Genomic DNA, 21,230 nt, shown 5'->3' on the forward strand with positions numbered 1-21,230 from the left:
CAAGCTGGAGTGCAGTGGCGCGATCTCGGCTCACTGCAACAATGGCTGCATCTTTGTTTTATACCAACAATCAACAGGGGTTTTATTTTCATTGCATTATCAACAGATTTGGTGTTTTTCATAAATTTACAGTGGCCATTGTAGTAGGTGTGAGGTGATTTTATTTTTCATTTTATGTGTTTGTCTACAAATTATTAATTTTGTTTTCTTTTCAAATACTTTTTCCCATTTGGGTAATTTTTTTAATGAAAATTCAGTTCAATTATTTTTTCATTAATAAATCAATTTATTCAGCTTTATTCAGTTTTAAGAGTTGTTTATATATTTTGAATATTAACTCATCACTCGTCTCTTGGGATTTGCAAATATTTTCACCCATTTTCTAGGAGGCATTGTCTATGGAATATTTCGATGTGCAGAAATTTTGAAGTATAGTGCAGTTAAATCTTAATGGTTATAGTTATAGTTGCTCATGCATTTAGTGTCGTATCTAAAAAATAGTGCGAAGACCAATGACATGCCTTTTTCCTATATTTTTTCTAAGAGATGTTAGTTATCTTTTCATGTCTTAAGTGTTTAGTTAAACCTTTTTTTTTTTGTATTTGGTTCAAGGAAATGATCCAACTTTATTTCTTCAGTGTCGATATCCAGTTTTTGACATTATTTTTTGAAGAGAATATCTTTGCTCTGTTGTATGCTCGTGGCAACTTTGTGGAAGATTATGTAATCTTATACAGAAGAGTTCATTTCTGGGCTCTCTATTCTGTTCTTTCATCTGTTTATCTTTGTGTCAGTACTACATTGTTTTGTTTTTGTAGCTTTTAATATGTTTTGAAATCAGAAAGTATAATGCCTCTTTGTTCTTTTTCAAGGGTGTTTATCTATAGTTTATAATCAAATTAAAATTTTTTTTGGCCAGGTGCAGTGGCTCACACTTGTAATCCCAGCACTTTGGGAGGCCAAGGCACGCAAATCATGAGGTCAGGAGTTCCAGACCATCCTGGCGAACATGGTGAGACCCTGTCTCTACCAAAAATAAAATATAAAAATTAGCTGGGCATGGTGACGGGCACCTGTAATACCAGCTACTCAGGAGGTTGAGGCAAGAGAATCACTTGAATTTGGGAAGCAGAGGTTGCAGTGAGCTGAGAGCATGCCACTGTACCACTGCACTCTAGCCTGGCAATAGAGTGAGACTCCATCTAAAAAAAAAAAAAAATTCAAACTATATTTCTGAAAAAAACTGTGTGATTAGGGTTTTTATAGAGATTATATTAAATTCATTCGCCACTGTAGGTCATAGTAATGTCTTTAAAAAATTAAATTTTTTGACCCTGGAGCAAGAATACATTGAAGAGTGACTGGGTGCAGTGGCTCACGCCTGCAATCCCAGCACTTTGGGAGGTTGAGGTGAGCGAATCACAAGGTCAAGAGATCGAGACCATCCCGGCCACCCTGGTGGAACCCCGTTTCTACTAAAACTACAAAAATTAGCTGGGCATGGTGGCACACACCTGTAGCCCCAGCTACTCAGGAGGCTGAGGCAGGAGAATCGCTTGAACCCTGGAGGCAGAGGTTGCAGTGAGCTGAGATCACGCTATTACACTCCAGCCTGGTGAGAGTGAGACTCCATCTCAAAAAAAAAAAAAGAATATGTTGAAGAGTGTGTTTTAATTTCATATATTTTTGGATCCGCCAGTTTTACTTTGATTTTTAATTCCTACTTTCTTTCAGTTTTGGTCAGAAAACATAGTGTATAATTTTGGTCTTCTTAAATGTATTTGTTGTTATTTTGAGGCAGCATCTTACTCTGTTGCCCAGGCTGTAGTGCAGTGACATGATTTTGGCTTACTGCAACCTCAGTCTGCTGGACTCAAGTGCTCCTTTTACCTCAAATTTTTGAGCTGGGACTACAGACATACACTACTACCCCTGGTTAATTTTTTGATTTATTAGTAGCGACAGGGTCTCACTATGTTGCATAAGCTGGTCCCAAACTTTTTGCCCCATGTGATTTTCCCAAAGTGTTGAGATTATAGGTATGAGCTTCTGCACTCAGCCGGTATTCATAAATTTAATATGACTTAGTATGTGTCGTAACAGAACATACCAGGAGCAAGTAAGAATATTGTGTGTATTCTCTGGCTTTTGCCTGGAAAGTTTTGTACATGTCTGTTAAGCCTAGTTGGTGATATGATATGGTTGGCCTAAGGTTAGAGGATGTCCACTTTCTCTAAACCTCATCCTTGAATATAATCCTCCTGTTTGATGTGGGACCTGATGGGATGTGTTTGGGTTATGGGGGAGCAAATTCCTCATAAATGGCTTGGCACCATCCTTTTGATAATCAAAAAGGCTACACTCTATTGATTCAAATGAGAACTGGTTGGTTAAAAAAAAAATCTGGCTTCTTCACCTCACACTTACTCTGTCTCTTACGTGTCCAGTTATACTTTGCCTTCCACCATGATTATAAGCTTACTGGGATGCTTACTCACCAAAAGCAGATGCTGGCACATATGTCCTATACGGTCTGCTGAACTGTGAGCCAAATAAACCTTTTTTCTTTATAAATTACCTACTCTCAGGTATTCCTCTATATGTAAGATAATTAATACAGTCTATAATGTTATCTGAGTTTTTTGTTTTCTTATTTATTATTGCAAATGGGGTGTTGGTGTTTACAGTTACTATATTGCTATGTATTTCTTCACTTTTGTCAATATTCGCTTCATACATTTTGCAGCTCTGATGTTTTATACATACATACATATGTATAGAGGGATATAATAGTTATAGATTCCTGGTAAATTGACCTATTTTATCATTATATAATATCAGTTTTGTTCTCATACTAGTACTTGACTAAAAGCATATTATGTCTAATATAATTATAACTGCCTCACCCAATTGTGGTTACTATTTGCATGAAAAATAAATTTTTTCTATTATGTTACTTTCAGCCTATTCAATGCAATGCTAAAACCAGTCTTTTGTAGGCAGCATATTGTATGCTTTTTTCTAAAGTTACTCAGGCATTTTGTTTCTTTTTCTTCTTTATAATTTTATTTATGCATTCATTTATTTTAATTTTTTTTTTCTTTCTTTTTTTTTTATAATTTTTTTTTTGCATTTATTTTTTTTAATTTTTTTTTTTTTTTTTTTTTTTTTTTTTTTTTTTTTGAGACTGAGTCTCGCTCTGTTGCCCAGGCTGGAGTGCAATGGCCGGATCTCAGCTCGCTGCAAGCTCCGCCTCACGGGTTTACGCCATTCTTCTGCCTCAGCCTCCCCAGTAACTGGGACTACAGGCGCCCGCCACATCGCCCGGCTAGTTTTTCTGTATTTTTTTAGTAGAAACGGGGTTTCACCGTGTTAGCCAGGATGCTCTCGATCTCCTGACCTCGTGATCCACCCGTCTCAGCCTCCCAAAGTGCTGGGATTACAGGCTTGAGCCACCGCGCCCGGCCAATTTTTTTTCTTTTTGAGAAAGAATCTCACTCCATTGCCCAGGCTGGAGTACTGTAGCCTGATCTTGGCTCACTGCAACCTCCACCTCCCGGATTCAAGTGATTCTCATGCCTCAGTCTCCCAAGTAGCTGGGATTACAGGCATGTGCCACCACACCCATCTAATTTTTTCTATTTTCAGTAGAGATGGGGTTTCACTGTGTTGGCCAGAGTAGTGTCAAACTCCTGGTCTCAAGTGCTCCACCCACCTTGGCCTCCCAAAATGCTGGGATTACAGGCATGAGCCACCATGCCTGGCCTGTTTATTCATTCAGTTTTGAAATAGGATTTCACTGTGTCAATCGGGCTGGTTTTCAGTGGCATGATCATGGCTCACTGCAGCCTCAACTTTCCAAACTCTGATGATCCTCTCATTTCAGCCTCTCAAATAGCTGCATTACAAATATGTGCCATCACACCCAGCAAGTTTTGTTGTATTTTTTTTGTAGAGACAGGGTTTTGAGATGTTGCTCAGGCTGATCTCAAACTCCTGGGATCGAGTGATCAGCCCACTTTGACCTCACAACGTCCTGGGATTATGTTTCTTTCTATTAAGTAGTTTAATTAATTTGTATTTAAAATGATTGCTTTAAAATAGAGTTACTGTGATCAGTTTTACTGTTATTGTTATATGTTTCTTGTAGATATGCTTTTTTCTCATTTCTTGTTTTATTGCATTTATTTTTGTTCTGTGTAGTGACATGCTTTGGTTATTTTTCCATTTCCTTATTTATACTTTCCATAAATATTATCTTTGTGATTGTCTTGAGAAATGGAGATTACATAAAACATTTTAGTATGAAAATAATATATTTTATTTTATTTTATTTTTTTGAGATAGAGTCTCACTCTGTCACCCAGGCTGGAGTGCGATGGCATGATCTCGGCTCACTGCAACCTCCGCCTCCCAGGTTCAAGCAATTCTCCTGTCTCAGCCTCCCAAGTACCTGGGCTTACAGGTACCTGCCACCACACCCAGCTGATTTTTTGTATTTTTAGTAGAGATGGGGTTTTGCCATGTTGGGCAGGCTGGTCTCGAACTCCTGACCTGCCTCAGCTTCTCAAAGTACTGGGATTACAGACGTGAGCCACAGTGCCCAGCCAAAACTAAAATGATATATTTTAATCTCATAACAACTTCGATTTAATACAAAAGCTATAACTTTATGTTTTTCAGTAGTTGTTGATATTGAAGGTTATTTTATACTATGTATCTACTACCAGATTTATATTTTATATTTCATATTCTATAGAAGTAGTTTAAGGATTTTATGTACCATCATTATGATAGCAAATAATTCTATATGTGTCTGTATATTTACATGTAATAGAGAGCTTTATTTTATATATGGTTTTATGATGCTGGCCAGCATCATTTTAATTTTCAAAATAATAGGCTCATTTTAGTATTTCTCTTTGCTTATATGTAGAGTCTCACTGTGTTGCTCAAGCTAATCTTGAACTCCTATTCTCAAGTGATCTGGCTGCCTTGGCCTGCTAAAACTGTAGGATTCATAGGCCTGAACCACTGTGCATGGACACCATATAGTACTTTTCATAGGACTGTGCTAGTAGTGATGAACACCCACAACTTTTATTCTGGAATCTTTATTTTATCTTGTTTTCAAGTAAAATAATTTTGGATCAAGTGTTATTAGTTAGAAATTTTTTTTATTACATCAAAATTTGGAAAGTTCTTAGGTTTTTCTTTTCTTCTTTGAGACTAAGTCTCACTCTGTTGCTCAGGCTGGAGTGCAGTGACGTGATCTCGGCTAACTGCAATCTCTGCCTCCCGAGTTCAAGTGATTCTCCTGCCTCAGCTTCCTGGGTAGCTGGGATTACAGGCACGTGCCACCATGCCCAGCTGATTTTTGTTTTTTTGTTTTTTATTTTTGAGATGGAGTCTTGCTGTGTCGCCCACGCTAGAATGCAGTGGCTTGATCTTGGCTCACTGCAACCTCCACCTCCCGGGTTCAAGCAATTCTCTGGTCTCAGCCTCCCGAATAGCTGGGATTACAGGGGCCTGCCACCACACCTGGCTTTTTTTTTTTTTTTTTTTTTGTATTTTTAGTAGAGATGGGGTTTCACCATCTTGGCCAGGCTGGTCTCGAACTCCTGACCTAGTGATCTACCTGCCTCGCCTCCCTAAGTGCTGGGATTACGAGCGTGAGCCACCGTGCCCTGCCTAATTTTTGTATTTTTTTAGTAGAGATCGGGTTTCACTGTGTTGGCCAGGCTGGTCTTGAACTCCTGACCTCAAATGATCTGCCCACCTTGGCCTCCCAAAGTGTTGGGATTACAGGCGTGAGCCACCCTGCCTGGCTCTCAGTTTGTTCTTATCTTGAAGTGTCCTCATATTACTTTTTCTCTGTATTCTTTTTCTAGGATTTCTTTCATGAATATATTAATCAACTTGATGATGTCCAATAAACTTTACATTTCATGTTTTAATTTTGTTTTGCAATTTTATATTTTTGAGTTACATATTTTAGGTTATGCCACCTCACACCAATTAATTGTGTTTTTATGTTTAATTTGTATTATAATTGTGTATGACAGGCTGGGCATGGTGACTCATGCCTGTAATCCCAGCACTTTGGGAGGCCAAGGCGGGCGCATCATGAGGTCAGGAGTTCGAGACCATCCTGGCTAGCACAGTGGAAACCTTGTTTCTACTAAAAATACAAAAAATTAGCCGGGTGTGGTGGTGGGCGCCTGTAGTTCCAGCTATTTGGGAGGCTGAGGCAGGAGAATAATGTGAACCTGGGAGGTGGAGCTTGCAGTGAGCCGAGATGGTGCCACTGCACTCCAGCCTGGGTGACAGAGCGAGACTCTGTCTCAAAAAATAATAATAAATAATAACAATAAATTGTGTATGACAATGATTAACTCAATATAATTTAAGACAGTGTCGGGGAAACTTAAATATGAATCAGCCATATGTCTACTGCCAATATAATTATCTCTATTTGTTTGTCTGTGTAAATATTATCCCTGTTTTTTTTTTTTTTTTTTTTTGAGACAGAGTTTCACTCTTGTTGCCCAGGCTGGAGTGCAATGGTGTGATCTTGGCTCACCGCAACCTCCGCCTCCCCGGTTCAAGCAATTCTCTTGCCTCAACCTCCTGAGTAACTGCGATTACAGGCATGCACCACCATGCCTGGCTAATTTTGTATTTTTAGTAGAGATGGGGTTTCTCCATGTTGAGATTGGTCTCAAACTCCTGACCTCAGGTGATCCGCCCACCTTGGCCTCCAAAAGTACTAGGATTACAGGCGTGAGCCACCTCGCCTGGCTTTTTTTTTTTTTTTTTTTTTGAGACAGAGTCTCACTCTGTTGCCCAGGCTGGAGTCCAGTGTCTTGACGTCTGGCTAATTTTTTATTTTTAGTAGAGATGGGGTTTCTCCATGTTGGTCAGGCTGGTCTCGAACTCCTGACCTCGTGATCTGCCTATCTCGGCCTCCCAAAGTGCTTGGATTACAGACATGAGCCACTGCACCCAGCCTATCCGTGCATTTTTTTTTATAACTTGTGTATTTGTTGTGTAGGTGTGTTGTGAATGGTTGATTAATCCTAAGTGAAGAGTGATAGAAATTCTAATATTAACGTTCCATTTATTTGTGAATCTCTATTATTTTTAGATTTAAAGATGTTTTAAAACTGTGATAACTCTTTATCTCTTTTAAGTATTATTGTTTACTTTTATTTGTCAAAAACACGCAGCAAAATTTAGAATTAAAAAAACAATTTTTTTTTGAAATGGAGTCTCACTCTGTCTCCTGTGCTGGAGTGCAGTGGTGTGATCTTGGCTCACTGCAACCTACGCCTCCTGGGTTCAAGGAATTCTGTTGACTCAGCCTTCTGAGTAGCTGGGATTACAGGTGTGCACAACCACACCTAGCTAATTTGTTGTTGTTGTTGTTTTAGTAGAGATGGGGTTTCACCATGTTGGCCAGGCTGGTCTCGAACTCCTGATTTCAAGTGACCCATCTGTCTCAGCCTCTGCAAGTGCTGGGATTACAGGCATGAGCCACTGCACCTCACCTAAAAATTTTTTAAATATTTAGTTTTTTCATATTAATTATATTTATATTGGTATGCAACATATGCTAAAATGTTTTTATCTTGCAAAGCTAAATCTGTGTTTTTTGTGTGTGTGTGTGTATGAGACAGAGTCTCACTGTCACCCAGGCTGGAGTTCAGTGGTGCAATCTCGCCTCACTGCAACCTCCGCCTCCCAGGTTCAAGCAGTTCTCTGCCTTAGCCTCCCGGGTAGCTGGGATTACAGGCACCCACCATCATGCCTGGCTAATTTTTGTGTTTTTAGTAGAGATGGGGTTTCACCATCTTGGCCAGGCTGGCCTTGATCTCCTGACCTCGTGATCTACCTGCCTCGGCCCCCCAAAGTGCTGGGAGTACAGGCGTGAGCCACCACGCGTGACCATAAAGCTGAATCTTAATATGCATTAAACAACTGCCAATTATTCCCATTTCATCTCACTTTTCAAACACCACTCTTGTTCTGTTTCAGAGAGTGTAACTGTTACATATCATACGATCTCTATCTTTTTGTGACTGGCTCGTTTCATTTTGCATAATGTCGTTAAGATTTATCTTTATAGTTGTTATAATATTTTCTGCTTTTTGCAAACTGAGTGATATTCCAGTGTTTTTATATTTCAAATTATATTTACTAAATGATTTTGTAACAGAAATTTGCATTGCTTTTACCTATTGGCTTTGAGTAACAGTGCTGCAGTAATTATGGATATGCAAATGACTCTTTATATGACCATATATGTGAAAGTTCATGTGCTGGATTCTCTTTTATTTATCTACTTTCTTATCTTTATATTCATACAAAATTGTTTTTATTATGTAGCTTTGTCATGTGTTTTGAAGTAAAAAACTATAATGCCTCCAACATTGTTCCTTTTTTTGAAGATTGTTGAGTATAGTCTCTTGAGATTCCATATACTTTTGGGGTTGCTGTTTCTATTTCTTCAGAAATGCAATAAGAAATTTGAAAAACATTACATTAAATCTTTAGATTACTTTGAGCAGTATGGAAATCTACACAATATTATTTCAACCTTTGAACAAGAGCACACTCAAAATGTGTTGTTTAATTTCTATGTATTTGTGAATTTTTCCGTTCTTTAAATTATAATCTCATTCCATTTTGGTCACAGAAAGTAATTCATAAGATTTCTGTTTTAAAAAATGTGTTAAGAATTTTTTTTGGCCTAACAGATGGTCCTTTCAAGGAGAATGTTGTGTGAGCTATCGGGAAGGGTATATATCCTGATGTTCGACTCTCTATACCTTTGTTAGAAATAATTGTTCCATACTGATTTCAAGTTTTCTATTCCTTTGCTAATATTCCATCTTGTTTCATTTTTATTAAGAAAATGGGGTCTTGATATATTCTATAATTATATTGCTCTCTGTGTGTTTCTTCAATTCTGTCAATATTTGTTTTATATATTTGAAACCCTAATGTGAGCTGTGCACACGTGCACACACACACACACACACACACACACACGTCATTGATTCCCAGTAAATGAATCTACTATTGTTCAGTGTCCTTTTTTCTCTTTTCAGAGTTTTGACTTAAAGTATATCTTGTTAAATATGACACTTTTTGACTTAAGATGTAGCTTGTGTAATATTATTTTGACCTCTTCTTCTCTCATTTGGTTAATATTTGCATAAAATTTCTACTTTCATCTTGCTACTTTCAGTCTTTTTTTATCATTAGATTTCAACTGACTCTTGTAAAAAGGCAAATGAATCTTGGCATTTGAAAGATTTTGATAAATCATTTCTTTGAAAATTATGTCTCTAGATTGAAAAGTTAATTTTATATATATTTAAATAATTTTCTGAAAGCAAAACTAATGTAATTTTATTAATTCTCTTTAACTCTTGTATCTTTGTCCCTCATTTTCCCTCTTTCTGTCTTCTTTTGTGTCCTTTGGTTTTTGTGTTAAATGCTTTCACTACTTTCTTATTTTCTTTTGTGTATCTATACAGATATTTTCTTTGTGGTACCTTGGAAATTACATAAAGACTTTAAAAAAAAACAATTTTAATGTAGTAAAAATTAACCTTATTTGCACCACAATTGCTTGAATCCGGGAAATGTAGGTTGCAGTGAGCCGAGATCATGCCAGCCTGGGCGACAGAGTGAGACTCCATCTGAAAACAAAACAAAAAAAATGACCTTATTTGCATATAAAAAATTCTTTGTCATTACATCTGCTCTCTACTTTGTTATTGATGTTGCTAATTATATACATATATATTTTTTAATTGTTATTTATTCATTTTTTTTGAGAGACAGTCTTGCTCTGTCACCTAGGCTGAATTGCAGTGGTGCAATCTTGGCTCACTGAAACCTTCACTTTTCAGGTTCAAGCAGTTCTCCTGCCTCAGCCTCCCAAGTAGCTGGGATTACAATTGTCTGTCAGCACGCCCAGCTAATTTTTATATATTTAGTTGAGATGGGGTTTCACCGTGTTGGCTAGGCTGGTCCTGAACTCCTGACCTCAGGTGATCCGCCCTCCTCAGCCTCCCAAAGTACTGGGATTACAGGCATGAGCCACCGTGCCTGGCCGCTAATTATTTATTTTTATGTTACATTAACAGATGTTTATAATCATTTCTATGCTTTTATCTTTAAAATTTTATAGAATAATTAATGTTTTCTGCATGATTATTAAAATACTAAGGAATTCCATTTTTGTGTATGTAAATATCTTTTCCAGAAAGTTACGTATTTTTTGTATGATTATGTGTTTTCCTGCATCATGTTATTTTCAGTGGGAAGAACTCCTTTCAGCATCTTTGGTATGTAGGGCATATGCAGTGCCAGTATACTTTTTCAGGATTAGGTTATTTTTAGAAGGTCTTTCTTTTATTCAGTTAGACAGTCTTATTTATTTATTTATTTATTTATTTATTTATTTTGAAAAGGAGTTTCACTCTTGTTGCCCAAACTTGAGTGCAGTGGCATGATCTTGGCTCACTGCAATCTCTGCCTCCCAGGTCCAACCGATTCTCCTGCCTCAGCCTCCTGAGTAGCTGGGATTACAGGCTCACGTGACCTCGCCTGGCTAATTTTTTGTATATTTAGTAGAAACGGAGTTTCACCATGTTAGCTAGGCTGGTCTCGAACTCCTGACCTCAGGTGATCTGCCTGCCTCAGCCTTCCAAAGTGCTGGGATTATAGGCATGAGCCACTTTGCCCAATCAGTTCTTTTTAGTTGTATTATTTTCACTTGACAGCTGTTTTTTTTTTTTTTTTTTTTTTTAAGGACTTTGACTATATCACCCAGTTCTCATCAGGTATTCCAATTTTGTTTTGAAAATTTACTGGTTATCTCATAAGACATTTTTATGAATGATACATTACTTTGTCTTGCAGCTCCCAAGATTCTCTTCTTGACTGTGACATTTTTATCTTCCTAATTTATGTTTTTTGATATTTTTAATATTTTTATTGTTATCCTGAGTTTTCTGAACTTCAGTAGTTGTGTTCCTGTTTCATTCACTGTGTAGTATTTAATTTATTTTAAATTTTAAAAATTTGTACATCTTTATATTCCTATGGTTGCTTTCTGAAAGTTTAGTAATGTTTTTGATGGAGTCATCCTGCCCTAATATTTTGTATACATTAATCTTTGATTGAGATTTAGACATTAAAACAAGCTACCTGTCACAGTCTTTTTTTTTTTTTGAGACGGAGTTTTGCTCTTGTTGCCCAGGCTGGAGTGCAGTGGTGTGATATCAGCTCACCACAGCCTCTGCCTCCCGAGTTCAAGTGATTCTCCTGCCTCAGCCTCCCTAGTTGCTGGGATTACAGGCGTGTGCCACCATGCCCAGCTGATTTTGTATTTTTAGTAGAGACGGGGCTTCTCCTTGTTGGTCAGGCTGGTCTTGAACTCCCTACCTCAGGTGATTCACCCTCCTTGGCCTCCCAAAGTGCTGCGATTACAGCTGTGAGCCACCGTGCCTGGCCCTGTCACAATCTTTATAATGTAGCTTAGGCCTGGGACAGTCTGAAATCAGTTGTCTTGGCTAGAGATTTTGGGAGTCTCTCTAACATTTTCTTAGATTGTGTCTTGTCTAAAATTTTGTGGGCTTTTTAAGTTAAAGAAGTATGTTAGCATTTCTTCTAAATACTCAGTAATCACTTGCTAAACCTATTTCCTCTATGTGGTACTGCATTGTCTACTGCTGTAACACTTAACTTTGGTCTCAGCAGACTCAAACTGTCATTCCAAAGTATACCACCATTTATTTTAGTACTTTATGTCATGGGAGACAGAAACCAGTGTCTGAAAAGGCCCCTGAGGAGCCAGAAATAAACGATGTATGTGACGCACTATTTTTAGTTCTTTTTTTTTTTTTTTTTTTTTTGAGACGGAGTCCGTCGACCTCTATCGCCCAGGGCTGGAGTGCAGTGGGCCGTGATCTCAAGGCCTCGACTGCAGCTCTGCCTCCCGGTTTACGCCATTCTCCTGCCTCAAGCCTTTCCCGAGTAGGCGTGGTACTATAGGCGCCCGCCACCTCGCCCGGGCTAGTTTTTTTGTATTTTATTAGTAGAGACGGGGTTTCCGGTTGTTAGCCATGGACTCGGTCGCTCGATCTTCCTGAACTGTGATCCCACCGTTCCAGCCTCCCAAGTGCTGGGATTACCAGGCTTTGAAGAGGCCACCGCGGCGCCTCGCTCGAGATCTTTCCAAAAACAGAAAAACCAGGAGTTGACAAATATTACTTGCTGAAGGCCACCCATGTTATAATATGGGCAGCAAGAAAAGACGCGTTGTTGAAAAAGGTAAATGTAACAAGACTTTCTTTTCTTCTTCCTATGTGGCTCTTTGCATTATCCCTTGCGCCTGGGACACTGCACACACTTTACTCATTTATAAGATTTTTCACAAATGTATTTTGGTCAGGAATGTTTTAGTTTAATTTATATGTCTATAAAGAGATTTAGGTCTGTTTCGGTGTTTTGCTGCTGCACATCTTGCTTTATATGGCTGGGTGTAAGTTAGATTTGCTAAATTGAATTAATTCTGAGGCCGAGTAAGTGGAATAAAATTTGTTATTTTTATTTCTTTCAGCTATTGTTCTCATTTTTGCCAAAGACCTCTAGGCCAGAGCAATCACATAAAAGAAATTCGTTCCAACAAATTGATACTGAGAAGATATGCGAAAATGTGGATCATCAGAATTTGCAATTAAGAAAAAGGCTGTAGAAGTTTGGGATTGAGCATAAAAGATTGCACAAAGGACAGGATCATAAGGAACTTATAACCAGTGTGTGACAAACTACGGCAGAGCGCAAAATAGTTCAGTATTGATAAATATGTGAAAGTCTGTTCATAAAGATATTCAAATTCAGAAAGAGACATTAAGATAAAGACATACTGGAAAAAGAATCACTTTCAAATGTAAGAATGTGGCAAATCATTTTGCCATGCTTTTCAACAACTAACTTTTCAAACCATGAGATCATTCATACTGAGAGGAAGAAACCCTACAAATGTGGAGAATGTGGCAAAGCTTTTAAAAAGTCCTTCAAACCTTCACTAATCATACAAGATTAATTCGACTACTGGAGAGCAAACCCTACAAATGTGAAGAATGTGGAAAAGCTTTTAAACCAGTCCTCAACTCTTTTACTAGACCGATCAAGAGAGTTCGGATATAGAGAGAAAAACTCTAGCAAATGTGAAGAATGTGCAAAGCTTTTAACCGGGTCCTCAAACCTTACGTAAAGAACATAAAGATAGTTCATTACTGGGAAGAGAAACCCCTACAAATGTTGAAAGAATGTGGCAAAGCCTTTTAACTGGTACTTCACACCGTTCAAGTAACAAACAGTAAAGAGAATTACATTACTGGTGAGAAACCCTACAAAATGTGACAGAATGTGGCAAAGCCTTTACTCTGTCTTCACACCTTTACTACACATAAAGCGAGAATTTCATTACTTGGAGAGAAACCCTATAAATGTGATGCATGTGGCAAAGCTTTTAGTGTATTCTCAACCGCTTTACTAAACATTGTAATATCACATTCCGCATACTGCAAGAGAAAACGCCTCAAATGGTGGATGAAGAATGTGGCAAAAGCGTGTTTAAGCGGTGTTTCGCCTCACACCTCGCGACTAGGAATTTCATAAGGGGTGAACTTCATACCGCATCAATAAGGTAATGTTCAAAGAGAAACCCATTACAAAATTGTGAGAGCAGAAGAAATGGCTGAGGTAAGCCTCGTTTACCAGCGTAGTGCCTTCAACTCTTACTTCATCATAAGGTAGAAATTCGATACTGGAAAGTAAACCCCTACAAAAAGTGTGGAGGATGTTGGCAAGCTTTTAAAAAGTCCTCAAACCTTACTAATCATAAGATAATTCGATTTACTGGAGAGAAACCCTACAAATGTGAAAGAATGTGGAAAAAGCTTTAACCAGTCCTCAAACTTTTACTAAGACATAAGAGGTTTCCATACTGGAGAGAAACCGTACAAATGTGAAGATGTGACAAAGCTTTTAACCGGTCCTCAAAAACCTTACGTAAACATAAGATTAGTTCATACGCTGACAAAAAACCCTACAAATGTAAAGAATGTTGCAAAAGCTTTTAAGCATCTCAAACCTTACTAAATCACAAGAAAATTCAATACTTGGAGAGAAACCGTTTTACAAATGTGAATGTGGCAAAGCCTATTACTCTGTCTTCACACCCTTACTACACATAAAAATCATACTGGAGAGAAACCTTACAAATGTGGAGAATGTGGCAAAGCCTTTACTCTGTCTTCACACCTTACTACACATAAGAGAATTCATACTGGAGAGAAACCCTACAAATGTGAAGAATGTGGCAAAGCTTTTAACCGGTCCTCACACCTTACTAATCATAAGGTAATTCATACTGGAGAGAAACCCTACAAATGTGAAGAATGTGGTAAAGCCTTTACCAAGTCCTCAACTCTTACTTATCATAAGGTAATTCATACTGGAAAGAAACCCTACAAATGTGAAGAAGTCCTCAACTCTTACTTATCATAAGGTAATTCATACTGAAAAGAAACCCTACAAATGTGAAGAATGTGGTAAAGCCTTTAGTATATTCTCAATCCTTACTAAACATAAAGTAATTCATACTGAAGAGAAACCCTACAAATGTGAAGATTGTGGCAAAACTTTTAACTACTCCTCAAATTTTACTAATCATAAAAAAATTCATACTGGAGAGAAACCCTATAAATGTGAAGAATGTGGCAAAAGCTTTATTCTGTCCTCTCACCTTACTACACATAAGATAATTCATACTGGAAAGAAACCCTACAAATGTGAAGAATGTGGCAAAGCTTTTAACAATTCCTCAACCCTTATGAAACATAAGATAATTCATACTGGGGAGAAACCCTACAAATGTGAAGAATGTGGCAAAGCTTTTAACCAGTCCCCAAACCTTACTAAACATAAGAGAATTCATACCAAAGAGAAACCCTGCAAATGTAAATAATGTGTCAAATCCTTTAGTGTATTTTCAACTTTTGTTAAAACATAAGATAATACTGGAAAGAAATCCTACAAATGTGATAAATGTGGCAAAGCCTTTAACTGGCTCTTAATCGTTGTGAAAAAAAAGATAATTCATACTAGAGAGAAACCCTACAAATGTAAAGAATGCGGCAAAGTACTTAACTGGTCCCCAAATCTTACTACACGTAAAAAAAAAAAAAAAAAATTATACTAGAGAGAAACTACAAAGCTGGAAGACATCACAGTAATTTTGACAACACCTCAAACTTTTCTAAGCATAAAATAAATCATACTGGTGAGGAACTTTCAAAATGAGAAAAATGTGACAAAACCTTTAAATGATTGTCACACTTGATTGTAGGTAAGATAATTCTTACTAGAAAAACTCTTACAAGTGTGAAGAATGTGGCAAACTTTTAATGAATACTCACACCTTATTGCCAGGAAAGCATTTACACTTGAGAAAAATTGTACCAATATAAAGACTGTGAAAAAGCCATTAATGTCTGCTCACATCTTACTCAACATCAGAGAGTACTTAATAAAAGTATTATAAATTTAATTACTGTCAAAAAAGTTTCAGAAAATATAAGCTTTTAAAGTAGAGTATTTATTTTGAAGACAAACATTACAAATAAAAGAGGGTTGTAGTACCTTTACTTGTATCGCAGATCTTACTGTACACATTTTGTACTAGAAAAAACCGTGAAGCAGTTGCTTAAACTTTGTTCAACATTAGGGAATTCAGATTGGAGAACAACCCTGCAAACGTAATAAATTTGAATTTTTTTCCCAAAACTACAATTCAGACAACACCAGAGGGTTCATACTGAAATATATTTTTGCAGATGCAGTATATATTTAAAACATTTAATCCAAAATTAAGTCTATGTAAATATCAGAGAATTTACAGTAGAAATATCTAAGGTAGGGCCGAGCATGGTGGCTCACGCCTGTAATCCCAGCACTTTGGGAGGCTGAGGTGGGTGGATCACGAGGTCAACAGATTGAGACCATCCTGGTCAACATGATAAAACCCTGTCTCTACTAAAAATATAAAAATTAGCTGGGCGTGGTGGCATGTGCCTGTAGTCTCAGTTTCTGGGAAGGCTGAGGCAGGAGAATCACTTGAACCCGGGAGGCAGAGGTTGCAGTGAGCTGAGATTATACTGCTGCACTCCAGCCTGGCGACAGTGAGACTCCATCTCAAAAACAAAAACAAAAAATACTAAGGTACTGACACTTCAGACATTACACTGTGTCAAAGTGCTGAGTGTAAAAAATGATCCCAAATGGTAGATAAATTTATTTATACATAATTTTAAAAAGAGAAAATTTTGAAAGTTTGTAATTACATTCAAACTATACTTCCCCCTCCCCCTCCCTTGAGACAGAGAATCTCTCTGTCGTCCAGGCTGGAGTGCAGTGGCACAATCTCAGCTCACTGCAACCTCTGCCTCCTGGGTTCAAGCAATTCTCCTGCCTCAGCCTACTGAGTAGCTGGGATTACAGGCACACACCACCACGTCCGGCTGATTTTTGTGTTTTTAGTAGAGACAGGGTTTCACCATGTTGGTCAGGCTAGTCTTGAACTTCTGACCTCATGATCTGCCCAGCGTGCCTTCCCAAAGTGCTGTGAATACAGGCTTACGCCACTGTGCCCAGCCCAAAATATACTTTTTTCCTTGAAAAGAAGTACAGAGTTTTTAAAAAACTAATAATGCTGTAATTCAACTCTGAAATTACTTGATGCTATTTCTTCATTTCTATTGTATTTGCATGTGATCAGTTGTCACTGCATCAAAGATAGGAGAGTTTCTTTTTTTTAGGTGGGCATTATTTATGACCTTTTCTTTGGAAGAGTAAAGACATTAAAATGTAACATGCATGATGAAAATCTAGGTGGAGACGCTATTTGTGGTTAACTTATGATATTGAGTGGTGCATGAGGTAGGTGTTCACAGTAATATTCTTTTGCATTATAGTGAGAACATATTTGCTAAAATTAAAAAATTAGTATATGATTTTACTACTTGTACTTTAATAAAATGCAGTACATTTTTAAAATTTCAGATTATTTGTGAACTTAATTGCTTAATTATACAGTTTTTAACATGTTAATACTATTGTGCATTCAGTGAAGCATTATTATGCCACTAACTGAAACCTATCCCATTTACTCAAAGGTGTAGGTAAAAGATAGTAAGAATATACTATTTGGTAACATAATCAACTAACATCTCTGGTAATCTCTTTTGCCAGTGGCTTTCAACTGCAAATAAGTTAAAAAATATTGTTTCTATAGGTTAAATTTTTATTCTTTTTTTCTCGTTTAAATCTGTTTTTTAAATTTTGTGGGTACAAAGTATGTGTATATATTTATGCCATATAACATATTTTGATATAGGCATATAATATATAATAATCACATCAGGGTAAATGAGGTATGCATCACCTCTAGCATTTATGTTTTGTATTACAAACAATCCAGTTCTACACTTTCAGTTATTTTTATTTTTTATTGTTTATTTTTTGAGACGGAGTCTCACTCTATCGCCCAGGCTGGAGTGCAGTGGCAGACCTTGGCTCACTTCAACCTCCACTTCCTGAGTTCAAGCGATTTTCCTGCCTCAGCTTCCTGAGTAGCCAGAATTACAAGTGTGTACTACCATGCCTGGCTAATTTTTGTATTTTTAGTAGAGATGGGGATTCTGTGTTGGTCAGGCTGGTCTTGAACTCCTGACCTCGTGATCCGCACAACTTAGCCTTTCAAAGTGCTGGGATTACAGGTGTGAGCCACCATGCCTGGCCTTAAGTTGTTTTTAAATGGACAACTAAGTTGTTATTGACTACAATATTCTTAAAATTTTGTTATATATACATTTTTGAACATTTGGCCTCTCTGCCTGCAAACACATATGACTTTCAGTTTTGATTTACGTAAAGTTAAATATACACATACATTGTTCTAAAGATGTAAGAAAATTGTTCTGGGCTGGGCGCAGTGGCTCACACTTGTAATCCTGGCACTTTGGAAGGTCGAGGCGGGCAGATCACGAGGTCAGGAAATCAAGACCAGCCTGGCCAACATGATGAAACCCTGTCTCTACTAAAAACACAAAAAATTAGCCAGACGTGGTGGCAGGTGCCTGTAATCCCCGTCACTCAGAAGGCTGAGGCAGGAGAATCGCTTGTACCTGGGAGGCAGAGGTTGCAGTGAGCCGACACTGCACCATTACACTCCAGCCTGGGCAACAAGAGAAAAACTCCACCTCAAAAAAAAAAAAAAAAAGTCTGTTCTTCAAGAAAAGATGCCAGGAATTTCAAGTTAATATGTTCGAACATATATTCTCCCTAGAAGGGTACTGGCATATTTGCAATCAAGATGTAGGACTTCTGGCCTTCCTTGTTTTGCCATGTTTGTTAAGAAATAGGCAGAAAGTAAAGCAGAGTCAACCATGGCATTTCTAGTTACTACAGCCACAGCACCTCAAATCCAGTGTTATGACAACTAGAAATTAGGACTGTATTTCAAAAGTAAGAAAAATGAATTAATACTTTCTAGATGATAGTATTAATATTTTAGTAGCTTATGATTGTGAGTCACAATTGCCCCATTGGGTTTATTGAAAAGCAGTTATTTATCTTCTGAGGTAAATAGAGAATAGGCATTCTGTAATCCTATGCATACAGATCTTTTAAGATTGGCACTGTGTTTAGATTTGAATACATTCATACATTTGTAGTAATTTAAATTTTAATATTTTTCTAATAGAAGTGAAAAAATAGTTAACATGGGTTGAACAGAAACTTCACATGTGTTCATTAAATAACATTTAAAACCACATTGTGACTAGCAATTCCAATCTGTTTCATTTAGTAGTAACTACAATGGCGATATCTTTTATTCAATCAGAAATAGTATTTTTATATTGGTGTTTCTGAAACTTTCAGAAACTGTAGATCACTTAATGGGTAGTAATGCACATGCAAACCACAAATTTTCTGCATAATAGTAAGCTTATCTTAGCTTTTAATATAAATATTCAGTATATTTCAAAAGTAAAATTAGCGGCTCTTTCTGGGCACAGTGGCTCACACCTGTAATCCCAACACTGGGAGGCCGAGGCGGGTGGATCACGAGGTCAGGGGTTCACGACCAGCCTGACCAACATGGTGAAACCCCGTCTGTACTAAAAATACAAAAATTAGCCGGGCATGGTGGTGTGTACCTGCAATCCTAGCCACTTAGGAGGCTGAGACGGGAGAACCCAGGAGGCGGAGGTGGCAGTGAGCCGAGATCACGCCATTGCTCTCCAGCCTGGGTGACAGAGCAAGACTCCGTTTCAAAAAAAACCAAACAAACTAGTGGCTCTTTTAAGTGATGAGACAGGTATAATTGTTAGGCCAGGCACCATGGCTCATGCCTATAATCCCAGCACTTTGGGAGGCCGAGGCGGGCGGATTATGAGCTCAGGAGTTCCAGACCAGCCTGGCCAAGATACTGAAACACTGTCTCTAACTAAAAATACAAAAATTAGCTGGGTGTGGTGACACACACCTGTAGTCCCAGCTACTCAGGAAGCTGATGCAGGAGAAACACTTGAACCCAGAGGCAGAGGTTGCAGTGAGCCAAGATCGCACAACTGCACTCCATCCTGGTAACAGAGGGAGACTCTGTCTCAAAAAAAAAAAAAAAAAAGTTTTAAATTGGTAAGGTGGAAGTCAAGCTGTTGCTGTTTGATGATAAATAATATAGTGGTATACCTAGAAAACATTAAAGACTCCTCTGAAAAGCTTCTATAACTGATAAATGAATTCAGCAAAGTTTCAGGATACAAAATTAATGTACACAAATCAGTAGCAATCTACAAATTCAATGCAATTTCCATCAAAATACCACCAATATTCTTCACAGAAGTAGAAAAAACACTGATAAAATCCATATGGAACCAAAAAAGAGCTCACATAGCCAAAGCAAGACTAAGCAAAAAACAAATCTGGAAGCATCACGTTACCTGATTTCAAGGCATACTATATGTTATAAGCCCATAGTTCCCAAAATAGCATGATACTGGTATAAAAACAGGCACATAGATCAATAGAACAGAATACAGAACCCGGAAATAAACCCAAATAGCCTACTCCTGAATGATTTTTTTTTTTTTTTTTTTTGAAACAGAGACTCACTCTGTTGCCCAGGCTGGAGTGCAGTGGCATGATCTTGGCTCACTGCAACATCCACCTCTTAGATTCAAGCAATTCAGCCCCTGAGTAGGTAGGATTAGAGGAACAAGCCACCATGCCTGGCTAATTTTTGTATTTTTAGTAGAGATGGAGTTTCACTATTTTGGCAAGGCTAGCCTCAAACTCCTGACCTCAAGTGATCTGCCCACCTCAGCCTCCCAAAGTGCTGGAATTATAGGAGTGAGCCACCATGCCCAACCTCCTGAGTGAGCTTTGAATCAACAACAAAATTAAGATGGAAATTTAAAAACACTTTGATTTGAATGACAATAATGACACAACTTATGAATACCTCTGGGATACAGCAAAAGTGGTGCTAAGACAAAGTTGATAACAAAAAATGCCTACATCAAAAAGTCTAAAATAGCACAAGTAGACTACGTATGGTTACACCTCAGAAAACTAGAGAAGCAAAACGAAATCAAATCCAATGCAGCAGCAAAGAAAAAATAACAAAGATCAGAGAAAAACTAACAGGTTGAAACAAAAAAATACAAGGAGATATATGCAACAAAAAGGGCTGGTTGTTTACAAAGATGAACAAAATTGATAGACCATTATTAGCAAGATTAACCAAAAAAAGGCAGAAAGAAGATCTAAATAAGTTCAATTCAAAACAAAATGGAAGATATTACAGACAATACCACAGAAATACAAAAGATTATTGAAGGCTACCATAAATATATTTACATATACAAATTAGAAAACGTAGAGAAGATACATAAATTCTTGGAAATGCACAATCCTTTTAGATTAAACCCAGAAGAAATAGAAACTCTGAACAGACCAATAAGAGGTAGTGAAATTGAAATAGTAATAAAAAATTGCCAACCAAAAAGTCCGGGAGCATGTGAATTTACAAATATATTTTATCATCAGACATTCAAAGAAGAATTGGTACCAATCAT

General features: G+C 37.5%; 1 pseudogene across 1 annotated transcript; it reads left to right on the top strand.

Moving 5' to 3' along the window:
• The first annotated feature begins 12,317 nt into the window (after nucleotides 1–12,317).
• LOC108512955 (zinc finger protein 43-like) lies at nucleotides 12,318–15,956 on the top strand (annotated as a pseudogene). The gene is made up of 3 exons (XR_001880761.1): nucleotides 12,318–12,351; nucleotides 13,499–13,587; nucleotides 13,839–15,956. The product of XR_001880761.1 is annotated as a zinc finger protein 43-like (transcript).
• Nucleotides 15,957–21,230: the final 5,274 nt, after the last annotated feature.

The sequence above is a fragment of the Rhinopithecus bieti genome, unplaced genomic scaffold (assembly GCF_001698545.2).
Source record: "Rhinopithecus bieti isolate Rb0 unplaced genomic scaffold, ASM169854v2 scaffold_31514, whole genome shotgun sequence".
NCBI classification, from domain to species: domain Eukaryota; kingdom Metazoa; phylum Chordata; class Mammalia; order Primates; family Cercopithecidae; genus Rhinopithecus; species Rhinopithecus bieti.